We start from the raw sequence: 14177 nt of genomic DNA, 5'->3' as shown, positions 1-14177 counted from the left end.
CTTGAAGAAATATTCTTACAATTGGTAAGACCTCTTAGATTTGCAATCAAAATTAGAAATCTGGTGTAAGCTCTCATTTGACAAATACTTTACAAAATATACAAATTGCCTGGCTCAAATTTTTATCCCAATAATAAGCTCAGTGTACACACAAACGTATTCCTAAAGTTTCTCTATTTGGGTAATGAATAAGATTCAAGTATCCAGCCTGGCAAAGAACTGCTGTGCTTTTAGAAGGAACAGTTGTTTGAGATTGAGGGGTAAATATAATGCTTAATTGGTTTCTAGATTTTATTTATTGTTTCAATGACTGTAGTCCCTGGACTGACTTAAAGGGTGGACTCTGAAGTAAGATGCAGAGAGGCACTAAAGGAAATACTAGATTGAAAATAGGGACACCAGGTTTGCTTACTAACTCACTCTTACCTCCTTTCCTCTACTTGCAGAGTAATAGAAGAAAATCACTTAACTGCACTGTGCCTGCTACTTCACACTTTATAAACTGGCAAAAGAAAAAAAGTGTTCCATATCTTAATTACACACTTTTTAAAAAGTCCAATCTGCATTATGTGTTCAATAAATACTTGTTGACAAGAGCATCAATTTTCAAAGGAAATCATGAGCTCCAAACCAAATCCTCACACTGCCATTTTGCTCCTCCATCTTTGTCTTCTCAAATTACAAATGGAGTCTATCTTCTAGAGCTGTAGGAAAAAAAAATCAGATGGCTCATACTTGTGAAACAGCAATAACAAAAGGACCTAAGGATAAAGCAGTCCACAAACCAGAATTCCTTACTTCTGAATGTGCCTAAAAGCACAGTTTACTGTAACTAGATATGAAGGTATAAAGAGACGTAGATAAAGCAATTCATTATTCAACACTTAAGGCAGTCATAAAAAGGGATGCATTTTCATTAATAGAGGGTTGAATTATTAGAAAACTTGAGCTACTCAGTCCATATTCAGTACTTGCTCTGCTCTAAGTGAATACTGCAGGGGTGGGTAGATTGCTGTTAAATAAGATTCCAATTGAGAGTTTATTTTTCTTTTAAGCCCAAACTAAGAGCTCAAAACTTCAGAGGTACTTTATTTTGGTCAGCTTTTTAGCAGTATAAAGTTTTGAGTAGAGCCCAAAGGTTTCAGATGTCTTAAAAATCCATTTCTCTAACAATAACTTTGAAGCTGTTGATTCTTCTTCTCCTGCTCATTCTCCTCCCTAATGGTGTTACCCCATGATCTGCCAGATACCATTGCTTTCCACCAACCCCATTCTCTGTCTTTTAGTTTTCATATCTCCTTCCCTCTGCTAGATTTTCAAATTTAATATCTTCTCATTCAAAGAAATGATTGCAAAGGCCCTTTGAAATCTAGTCTGCAGTCCTTGAATTCTGACAGCTTTGAGATGCTTCATTTCCCTTTTTTTCTCTTCTTGAATAATAATTTTTTCTTCTCCTTTCTTCCAAAAAATTATTTGGGGGAGGAGGGGTAGACAGAGAGGAAACATTAATACTTTATTTCCTTCCCTCTATGCTTAGTAAACCATATATATATATATAAAATTGGTAACTCTTCAAGCAATAAATGTCTATCTCTATTTCCCTATGGACCATCATTCTCATCTTTGTTCTTGGAATCCTTATTATTTACCTTTACATTTTTCTGCAACAATCCTTTCTATCTCTTATTTTTTCCGACTCTTGAAACCCTCCGATTATTTAATCCATTTTATTACCTGTAATTTCAAGCTTTGATTGTTTACTACTCAGGAGTTTTATGACTCCTTTGCTAAGACACTCAATCTAAGAAAACTCATTTCATTGAAATGAGAACTAATTTTTAAAAAGAAAATAAACTTGACTTTAAAGTACTTTTTATTATTTTTTTTCAGGATAAGTTTTGGTTGAACCTCTGGTTAGGAAGAGAATGATAAAGGTTTCTGGATATATTAACTTAGTCATAATTTACAGAGAGATGTTATACCATCCACCTTGCATAACCATTCACAAACCCTTATGGAGAAGAAGAACAGCTTGGGTAGAACAGAATGAGTCAGTATGCACTTTGATTCCTCTACCGCTTTTTCCTTCTGTTTTTTCTTTCTTAGTGGAATCCTTAGTCATTAAAAGTATCAATAATAACAATCTTCTCAAAATATAACATCTTATAGTCCAATCAGCCTAGATCAACTGTCCCCAACAATTAGATAATGATCTACTGGTAGATCTCAAAGCCTTACCTGGGTGGTCTCCAAGCCATGTAGATCAAGGTTTGAAAGGTTGACATGTAGGTCAGTTTCCCCAACCACATGTTCTCCTCTAAGACTTACAGAGAAGCCCCAGGGAGGGAGGTTGTATGTAAAACTCTGGTTCGGGGGGAACTACTCCTTTAACTTAGTAACTCATATTTCCCTGCATGCCAGCAACAATCACAAAACTTCAATCAAGTACAAATGGCTCTTCATCAAGAAATAGTTGCCACTTTATTCCTTTTAAGATGACTTTATAATCTCAAAAGAAGGAAATTAAAATTAGTATGATGAAGGCTCATTCATGGAGGTCTTGATTACTATGACCAAAATAAGAAGAGGCAAAGCAAAAGTGAAAGTTTTGTTTTCACCAAAAGTCAGTCTCAAATTGTGAACAGTGGAATGACTTACTATCCAGTGATTAGGCACTACAAAAGATTTCAAAAGCCTCAATACAATAGTCTCAGAGGGGGGTTGGGAAATACTGGGTGATTGGTTGAAATACAAGTTGACCAATCACCCAGTCACATTTCCCAGGACTCACATTAAATAGACAAGTGGAATGGAATTATGTTACTCTTATTAAGCCACTCAACTGGAAACCGACAAAACAAATCATAGGCCAGCAATGGATCCCATTAGCTCCCCTCCACCTCTTCCCTGGCATCCTCATTCAGAAAAGGAAAGTAGGTAAAATGAAACAATATACTACAGATTGGCAGCAAGCCATAGTGGAAGAAACATGCTAACTACAGTTAAAATCAATGCCTTTAAACAGGAGGTTGCAGAAGAATGGGAACTTTCCTAAATAGTAAATGAAGGGACGCTTGCAACTGATAAATCAGAAGATGAAGTTATTGCTTGGAATGATGAAAGAAGACAATGGAAGAGCAACTGGTGCCTATGAGTAAAGGAATCTATAACTGTTTGACATAATGGAAAATCATCTTCATGCTATCATGAACTTATTTAAAAATTCTAATGCTCCATTGGACAGAATTCCAGTGATGCTCTCCTCCAAAAGTTACATATCATTGAATTTATCGAGTATTAAAAGTATTCCAAAGAAAGCACAGTGAATTTATTTTTAACTCTAGTTATTCCCTGTTAAGTATTTATTTAAAGGTTATGGTAATAAAGAGGAAAGAACTGCCTAGCCTAAAGCTTACAAATAGAAAGCTGTGTCTCATAACAGTAGAGATTATGGACATCACAGCACTGTCTACAATAAGTGTTAATGAATAACCTTCACAAACTTTTTTGAAAATTGGGATTTCACATAAGCTCCAGCCTCAAAGGGCAGGAGCTGTGCTGGACAGAAGGGGAAGACAAATCACTTGTTTAGAAATGTACTAACATGGTAAGTCCAAGAAGCATTGCCAAAAGAATCAAAATAAAATCTATTACTGATTACAACTGCTTCAAACTGAATATTAGGAGGATGGGCACGCAATTATAAGATTTTGGAATTTTAGGCAAGCGTTTAGTAAACAACAAAGTATCATAGCCCTGAAGCAACGTGCTTTAAACAAAATGGGAAATTATTTAATAGATAATTAATCAAATGTTACCCACTAGACTATCTGGACAAAATTTGCTATCAAAACCCATTAGCCATCTGAAAGTACTGGGTTCTGAATTGTTGCAGAATTTTTTAATTCAAGATGCTCATGCCAATACCCAGAGCTATTGCAAAATATTTCTGGATAATATTGTAAAAACCAGCAGTAGGCAGCACCTCTTTAAATTCCACCATGTAGACATTTGTGATATAACAAATAATTCTAGAGAATATCTACTCAAACTGTGACAAGAATAACATTATTATTATTATTTTCACAAAACTAGAATAAAAATTTTAAACTGTGTATGAAAAGATAAAGGACCATGAATAGCCAAAACAATTTTGAGAAAGAAGAACAAAGCTGGAGGAATCATGCTACTTAAGTTTAGACTCTACTACAAAGCTATAGTAATCACAACAGTGTGGTACTGGCACAAAAACAGATACATAGATTGATGGAATAGGATAGAAAGCCCAGAAATAAACTCACACACTTATGGCCAATTAATCTTTGACAAAGGAGGGAAGAATATACAATGGGGAAAAGATAGTCTCTTCAATAGTGGTGCTGGGAAAACTGGACAGCTACATGTAAAAGAATGAAACTAGAACATTCTCTAACACCATATACAAAAATAAACTCAAAATGGATTAAAGACCTAAATGTAATACTGGATACTATAGAATTCCTAGAGGAAAACATAGGCAGAACACTCTTACATAAATTGCAGCAATATTTATTGCCTTTTGGGGGGGTAATTAGGTTTATTTTTTTATTTTAATGGGGGTACAAGGGATTGAACCCATGACCTTGTGCACTCTACAACTAAGCTATACCCTCCCCCTGCAGCAATAATTTTTTGGACCCCCCTCTAGAGTAATGGAAACAAAAGCAAAAATAAACAAATAGGACCTAATTAAACTTAAAAGCTTTTTAACAGCAAAGGAAACAATAAACAAAAAGAAAAGACAACCTATGGAATGGGAGAAAATATTTGCAAATGATGTGACCTACAAGGGATTAATTTCCAAAATATACAAACAGCTCATACAGCTCAATATCAAACAAACAAACAACCCAATTAAAAAACTAGGCAAAAGGCATAAATAGATATTTCTCCAAAGAAGACATACAGATGGCCAACAGGCACATAAAAAGATAAACATCACTAATTATTAGAGAAATGCAAATCAAAACTACAATGAGATATCATCTGATACCACTCAGAATGGCCATCATCAAAAAGTCCTCAAATAATAAATGCTAGAGAGGGTGTGGAGAAAAGGGAAACCTTCTACACTGTTGGTGTGAGTGTAGTTTGGTGCAGCCATTATGGAAAACAGTATGGAGATGTCTTAAAAAACTAAAAAGAGTGTTACCATATGATCCACCAATCCCACTCCTGGGCATATATCTGGAAAAAATAAAACCTCTAACTCAAAAAGATACATGCACCCCAGTGATCACAGCAGCACTATTAACAATAGCCAAGATATGGAACCAATCTAAATGCCTGTCAACAGATGACTGGATTAAGAAGATGAAGTATATGTACATATATACTGGAATATTACTCAGCCATAAAAAATAATGAAATAATGCTATTTGCAGGGGTGGATCTACAGATTATCATACTAAGTTAAGTAAGTCAGATGGAGAAAGATAAATATCATATGATATCACTTATATGTGGAATCTAAGAAAATGATACAAATGAACTTATTTATGAAACACACAAATATAGAAAACAAAATTATGGTTTACTAAAGAGGAAATGATAGAGGAGGGATAAATTAGGAGTTTGGGATTAGCAGATACACACTACCACTACCGTACATAAAACAGATAAGCAAAAAGTGGGGTTAGCTATGTAATAAAGGAATGGCATTTATTCCATAAATAGAAGAGAATGTGGAAATGATAGAAAGTAAAAAGATAGTGATTTGAGGTGGAGAGAAGAAAAAGGGCTCATTTATAAAAATATTTCCCTGGCAGTGTCAATGTAAGAACTACTGAAAGGGAAAGGGCTGACGGTGAGGTTGGCGTTTAGGACCAAAGGATACTTACTGGTAATCATTTGGAAATGGGATAGAGGCTTATAAAAAATCTCAACTTCTTTTGGTGACACTTGACTGCCCACTTACAGGAATAGACAAAACAGAAGAAAAGTCAGACTACTAATGATAAAATATCATATCCCACCTAAAAGCTGCAGTTGAATCATAGGCTTTTCAAATGAAGACAGAGGAGAGGAATAAGTAATATTGAAAATTTAAATTGCCCTCAAACTGTCACACTTGAAATAAACCATTTAGAGCAAGTATGATTATAATCTGTATAAGAATACTGGGGAAAAGACTAGCTCTACACCACTAAAATGAAGATTGGGATATGGTGTATTTGTTCCTTGATTATACTATAACAACCTAATAGCAAAATCAGCCTTGAAAACTGAGTTTCACTCTTCTGAGTTATATTGGCTTAGCCAAGATTTTAAGTGTAAGGCTACATCTAATTATCTTAAGGCTAAAAACAGGTAGCTTGCTTAGTGATACTAAGGGTTTGGTGATTTAGGATAGTGATGGTCATTAAACTAACACTCAGATCAAATTCTTCAGAAATTAATAAAACTAAAATACTATACATCCTTTAGAAAAACAAAAAAATGTCATTTTGTTTTCAAAAGATAGAGTGATTGAGGCACATATTTATGTTAGAAATATATATGATGATTCTTAAATTATATTTGGCCAAAATGAAAGTAATAGTCCCATCTTTTGCAAATGCTTTCTCCCATTGCATAGGTTGTCTTTCTGTTTTGCTTATGGTTTCCATTGCTGTGCAAAAGCTTATAAGTTTAAGTTGGTCCCTTTGTTTATTTTTGCTTTTATTTCTATTGCCTGGGAAGACTGCCTTAGAAGAACATTGCTAAGATTTATGTCAGATAATGTTTTGCCTATGTTTTCTTCTAGGAGGTTTATAGTGTCTTGACTTATATTTAAATCTTTAGTACATTTGGAGTTTATTTTTGTGTATGGCGAGGGAGTATTCTAACATCATTGATTTACATGCAGCTGTCCAGTTTTCCCAACACCATTTGTTGAAAAGTGCCTTTACTCCATTGTACATTCTTGCCTCCTTTGACAAGAGTAATTGACCAAAAGTCTGTGGGTGTATTTCTGGGCTGTCTATTCTATTCCATTGATCCATATGTCTGTTTTTGTACCAATACCATGCTGTTTTGATTACTGTAGCTCTGTGGTACTGTCTGAAGTCTGGGAGGGTTATTCCTCCAGCTTCATTCTTTTTCTTCAGTATTGCTTTGGCAATACTGGGTCTTTTGTGATTCCATATAAATTTTAGGATTATTTGTTCTAGTTCTGTTGAAAAATGTCCTGGGTAATTTGATAAGGATTACATTAAATCTGTAGATTTTTTGGGTAGTATGGCCATTTTAACAATATTAATTATTCTAATCTAAGAACATTGAATATCATTCTATTTCTTTAAGTCATCTTTAATTTCTTTAGTTAATGTTTTGACCCAATCCAAAAAAGGGCAGAAGACATAAATAAGCAGTTCTCCAACGAACACATACAAATTGCCAATAGGTACATGAAGAAATGCTCAATATCACTAATCATCAGAGAAATGCAAATCCAAACTATAATGAGGTGTCACCTCACACCAGTCAGAATGGTCATCATTCAAAAGTCCACAAATGATAAATGCTGGAGAGGGTATGGAGAATAGGGAACACTCTTACACTGTTCTTGGGAATGTAGTTTGATGCAGCCATTATGGAAAACAGTATAGAGATTCCTTAAAAGACTAAAAATAGACTTACCATATGAGTCAGCAAGCCCACTCCTGGGCATATCCAGAGGGAACTTTAATTCGAAAAGACACATGAACCCCAATGTTCATATCAGCACTATTTACAATAGCCAAGACATGGAAACAACCTAAGTGTCCATTGACAGAAGACTAGGTAAAGAAGTTGTGGTATGTTTATACAAAGGAATACTACTCAGCTATAAAAAAGAATGAAATAATGCCATTTGCAGCAATATGGATGGACCTGGCAATTGTCATTCTAAGTAAGCCAGAAAGACAAAGAAAAATATCATATGATATCACTTATACGTGAAATCAAAAAAAAAAAAAAGGACACAAATTAACTTATTTACAAAACAGAAACAGACTCACACAGAAAACAAACTTGTGGTTACCTGAGGGGAAGGGGATAAGAAGGGATAAATTGGGAGCTTGAGATTTGCAAATACTAATTAACATATATAAAATAGATAAACAAAAGGTTTCTACTATATAGCACAGGGAACTATATTCAGTATCTTGTAGTAACCTATAAGGACAAAGAATATGAAAATGAATATATGTATGTATATGTATGACTGAACTATTATGCTGTACACCAGAAGCTGACACAACATTGTAAATTAACTATACTTCAATTTAAAAAAAAAAGACCTATAAAAAAAAAGTAATAATCCCAAGATTCACCAGTAAATTATGACAGACTGACATGTGAAAACACAGAGTTGATTTCAAACAAGACCTCACCACATTTGGTTCATCAATAATTATCTCTCAAACAAAGCTGATAAAAGAATTCAATGGCTGTTTCTGATCTTCACCATGAGATGCATTGGAAGGAAACTATAACAACAAACCGGTAAAATTTGGCCAGGAGTTAAAGAATTTGGCCACTAATCAAACTCTCTAACATAGTGAAATATTCAGATGTAGCTATTACACTATCTAAACTTTATATAGTACTTTCACAGTTTACAAAGCCTTGTACAAACATCATCTCTGTTAGTCATTACAACCACCCATTTAAGGTTGGTTTCCCATAGACTAAGTAGCTTGTCCAAAGTCACAGCAACAGAGCCAGAACACAAAACCTGACGTTCAGATTCCAAGTCACTCTCATTCTGTTGTTCCACAGTTGTCTTTCAATAGATACATATTTTTAAAACTTACGTTAAAAATTACAAATGTAACTTTGGTCAATGGAGAGAGAAATGTCCATGTATCTGCTTGGTAACTAGAGAGGGTTGATAAATCCTGGTTATAGATCATGTGCCAGTGACAATCTACAGGGTAGCATTTATAAATGCTATTTCAACTTATCAGGGTATTTACAGTCCAAAAGCTAATCACTGAAAGAATATTGGGCAACTGATTTCACATTATGAAGAATTTACACCAGATTAGCTAAAAACTAAGACCATCTCTTAGGAGCTGGCTTCTCCCCGGGTACTTGTATTTGGGTCCAGGTAGAGGTAAATTCTTCCAATTGCATTATTAATGGTTCAAGAGGATGAAGGGCTCCAATAACAATTCTGCCTATTATTAATTTGTGACCTTGGATGAGTGACTTAACACAGGTAAGCTTTACTTCTCTCAACTGCGAAATAGGGATTGTAGTGAGGACAATTGGCTATAGCTTATATGAAAATACTTTGCATGTAATATCTCATTTTTATAAAATTAATTCTTAGTCTGTGAATCAGAGAGGAGACACCATCTTGAGCATAAATAGGAGAAAAGAGGGGCAGAACTAAAGCACGCCCTCTCCTTGTGAACATAGTAGCAATAAGTATAGCTAATCTCAAAATGACAGTAAGTATTGGACCCTTATACAAGGGTCTCAGCTATTAAGACTCATGCACAGAGAGGAGGAGGCCAAGATGGCGGAGTAGAAGGATGCTGGTAGCTCACCCTCTCCCACAAATTCACCAAAACACACATCCACGGACCCACTCCGCCAACCAGAGCACCTGCAGAACTCCAACAGAACATCGTCCTCTTAAAAAGATAGAGACACTAAAAATCTGGTAGGAAAAAAGGAAAAAAGAAAGAAGAAAAGTCAAAGCAGAGTGGGATGGGTCCCACGGGGAGGGAGTGGCAAAGGAGGACTGGCACTCGCTCGCTAGGTCTCCCCTCTACAACTGAGAGGCCAGCAGGATGGAGGGGGAGCCTCCGAGGCTCAGATCTGTACAGACCAGCCCTTGAACTACAGAACTATGCTAAATGGGCACAGAGGGTCCCTGCAACACCCAGCCCGAGATGCAGGCCAGCAGCTGGGGGCAGGGCCAGGCTACCCAAGCCGGGTGGAAGACGGGGGTGGCTACACTGAGGCAGCCCCGGGGGACTGCAGGGGGCTGGGTGCCATGGCTGTGGGAGCACAGGGCAGAACAACCTGGGCCCTCCATAAAACAACACGATTGATGTGCCCTGGGGGGAAGGGTGCATACCCCCATCTCTGAAAACCCACAGAAAGTTTTCAGGTGAAGAGATGTGGAGCTCAGGCACATCCACCATATCCTCTGGCGCTTAGCACCCAGGCGGGGGTGGGGGCGAAACCGGCATCTGAACCTAAGGACTTAGCAGCCTCAAAGGCCAGACGAGACATGTCTACAGCCCGAGGCAAATAGGATCCTTCCATCCTGGTCCCTCAGAGAACTTGCTCCACCAAGACAAACAAGGATCTGGGTTCTGGCCCGGAGCAGGGACAAGGCTGTTCCTCGGTCTTCCCCGAGCCCGCCTGCAGAGCGCCGACCCGAGGCAGAGAGCACAGCAGCACAGAGCAGCAGAGCGACCGCCCCGGGAGAGGGAGGGTGGACCCCCGCCTTTCGGGCAGGAACGCAGCCCCTGACTGTGGTGCTGGGAGGGGGCACGACCCCTTTTCTGACATGGCCAGTTTGCAGCATCTGACTGCAGCATCGGGAGGGGCAGAGACCCACCCGCCCACAGCAAAGGAGAGCTGCACCTGGCCCAGTGTTGGGAGGAGGTGCGGTATGTTTGCCGACAGGCACGGGGAGCAGCACAGACGAGAGCGCCAATGGAGGGCCTCTGGAAACAGCAAGCTGAGCTTCCAAAACAGGACGAAGACAGAAAGACTTTGCATTAAAAGCACACAGTTTCCAGGAGAACACCGACACCACCCCCTTTTTTTTCTTTTTTTTTTATTTTATTAAATTTGTTTTTACCTGTTCTATTTTCTATTAACATTTTAATTTTTACTTCTTAATTCATTTTTGTTTCTCTTGGTTTTGATGTCCTGTTATTGATTATACACAGGTTTCAGATACATCTTTTCCTCTTTTCTCCTTTTTTAAAGGTTTTTAAAGGACGTCTCAACCCGATTGCTATTCTGCTTCAATTTGCTCTTCTATTATTCATTATACACTGTTTTCAAACCTTTCTTTCTCCCTTCTTTTAAAATTCTTTATCTCTCTCAGTTTTTTTCTAAGTCTTATTCCTACACAGGCATTAGATAGATAAACTCCTTAAGGACCACAATAGATAACTGATACTCCGTAAACCACAGTGCCAGAGAGGTATGAACAAGATGAAGAAGCTGAGAAACGATTCCCAATTAAAAGAACAAGAGAAATCCCCTGAAAGAACGATCAAAAAAATAGACATCGATAACCTACTAGATCAACATTTCAAAAAAGGAGTGATCAAAGTACTGAAGGAACTAAAAGAGATAGTGTTTAGAGATATAAAATATGTCAAAAATGAAATGGAAGCTATAAAGAAGAGCCAAGTAGAATTGGTAAACTCATTGACTGAGATGAGAAATGATCTAAAGGCTGTGCAAAGCAAACTAGATAATGCAGAGGAATGAATTAGTGACCTAGAAGACAGGACAATAGAAAGCACCCAATCAGAACAGCTACAAGATAAACAAATAACAAATTAAAATAGCATAAGGGACCTATGGGATAATATAAAGCATGCCGATCTTCGCATAATAGTGCTCCCAGAAGGGGAAGAAAGATCAAAGGGGATTGAAAAGGTTTTTGAAGAAATCATGACTGAAAACTTCCCAAATCTAAAGAAGGAAACAGATATCCAAGTACAGGAAGCTCAGAGGGTCCCAAACAGGAAGAACCCAAATAGAGCCATACCAAGACATATCATAATCAAGATGGCCAGAGTCAAGGATAAAGAAATGATCCAAAAGGCAGCAAGAGAAAAGCAAAGAGTGAGTTATAAGGGAACGCCCATAAGGATCTCAGCTGATTTCTCTACAAAAACACTACAGGCCAGAAGGGAGTGGCAAAGTATATTCAAAGTCCTGAATGAAAAAAAAGATGCAGCCTAGGATCCTTTATCCAGCAAGGCTATCCTTTAGGATATGAGACATAAAGAATTTCACAGACAAGAATAAGCTACAAGAGTTTAGCAACACTAAACCCATGCTAAAAGAAATATTGAAAGACCTACTCTAAATAGAAAAGCAGCAGGATGCTACAGAAATGAGAAACTCACAACTCATGAATTACAAATAAAATAAACACAAAATTATAAAAGAAGACATACAAATCATTGAGAGTGCGACAGGGAGGCAGGAAAATATAGAATTTTTTTTCTTTCTTTTTTAAATGTTTTGTTCTTGGTAGGATGGGTTTAAGATCATGTTACTATCAGTTTAATAAAAACAATTATAGGAATGGGCTAATAGACTTACAAAAAAGGGTAATCATAAGCCAAAAACTTACAAGGGAGTCACAAAAACTAAATAAAATCCATGATAATACAAAGGAAAATTACCAGACCACAAAAGGAAGAAGAAAGGAACAAACAGGAAATACCAAACCAACTGCAAAGATAAGTTCGAAATGGCAATAAACACATGTCTATCATTAATTACTGTAAATGTTAATCAACTAAATGCTCCAGTCAAAAGACATAGAGTGGCAGACTGGATAATAAAACAAGAACCTTCAATATACTACATACAAGAGACCTACTTCAGGGAGAAGGACACATATAGATTGAGAGTGAAAGGATGGAAAAAGATATTCCATGCAAATGGAAAAGCCAAAAAAGCAGGTGTAGCAGTACTGATTTCAGACAAAATAGACTTTAAAACAAAGGCCATAAAGAAAGATAAAGAAGGACATTTTATAATGATTAAAGGAGTAATACAAGATGAGGATATTACACTCGTTAATATGTATGCACCCAATGTAGGAGCACCTAAGTACATACAAGAATTACTAACAAAGATAAAGGGGGATATTGATGGGAATACAATCATAGTTGGAGATTTTAACAGTGCATTAACATCACTTGACAGAACTTCCAGACAAAAAAAAAAAAATAAGGCAACAGAGAAATTAAATAATACAATAGAAAAATTAGATATGGTGGATATTTTCAGAGCATTACATCCCCCCAAAATAGGATATACATTATTTTCAAATGCACATGGAACATTCTCCAGGATTGATCATGTACTTGGGCACAAAAGAAACTCAACAATTTTAAGAAGATAGAAATTATCTCAAGCATCTTTACTGACCACAATGCCATGAAACTAGAAATCAACAACAGAGAAACAAAGGAGAAAAAAAGGAAACCATGCAGAGTAAATAATATGTTATTAAAAAACCAATGGGTCAATCAGGAAATCAAAGCTGAAATTAAAAATATACATTGACACAAATGACAATGAAAGCACAACCACACAGAATTCATGGGACACCACAAAGGCAGTGCTAAGAGGGAAGTTTATAGTGATGCAGTCCTTCCTCAAAAAAGAAGAACAACCTCAAATAAACAATTTAACCCACCAGCTGAATGAAGTAGAAAAAGAAGAACAAAAAACCCCAAAAGAAAGCAGAAGGAAGGAAGTTATAAAGATTAGGGAGGAAATAAATAAAACAGAGATTAACAAGACCATAGAAAAAATCATCAAACCAAAACCTGGTTTTTTGAAAAAGTAAATAAAATTGACAAACTTCTGGCCAAAATCACAAAGAAGAAAAAAGAGAGAGCACAAATAAGCAAAATAAGAAATGAAAATGGAGAAATTACAACAAATAACATAGAAATACAGAAAATCATACGAGAATATTATGAAAAAGTATATGGAGCCAAACTGGATAACCTAGAGGAGATGGACAAGTTTCTGGAAACATACTGTCCACCAAAACTGAACCAAGAATAAACTCACCACTTGAACAAAACGATCACTAGAAATGAAATCGAAATAGCAATAAAAAAATCTCCCTACAAATAAAAGTCCAGGACCGGACAGCTTCACTGGGGAATTCTACCAAACATACAAAGAAGAAGTCATACCAGTCCTTCTCAAACTCTTCCAGAAGATTGAAAAGGAGGGAATACTCCCAAACTCATTCTGTGAAGCCACCATCACCCTGATACCAAAACCAGGCAAAGACACTAAGAAAAAAGAAAATTATAGGCAAATATCACTGATGAACATAGACGCCAAAATCCTCACCAAAATATTAGCAAATAGAACCCAACAACACATAAAAAAAATTATACATCATGACTAAGTGGGGTTCATCCCAG

This window comes from Camelus dromedarius, chromosome X (genome assembly GCF_036321535.1).
Source record: "Camelus dromedarius isolate mCamDro1 chromosome X, mCamDro1.pat, whole genome shotgun sequence".
Classification (NCBI taxonomy): domain Eukaryota; kingdom Metazoa; phylum Chordata; class Mammalia; order Artiodactyla; family Camelidae; genus Camelus; species Camelus dromedarius.
This window is presented reverse-complemented; position numbering follows the sequence as displayed.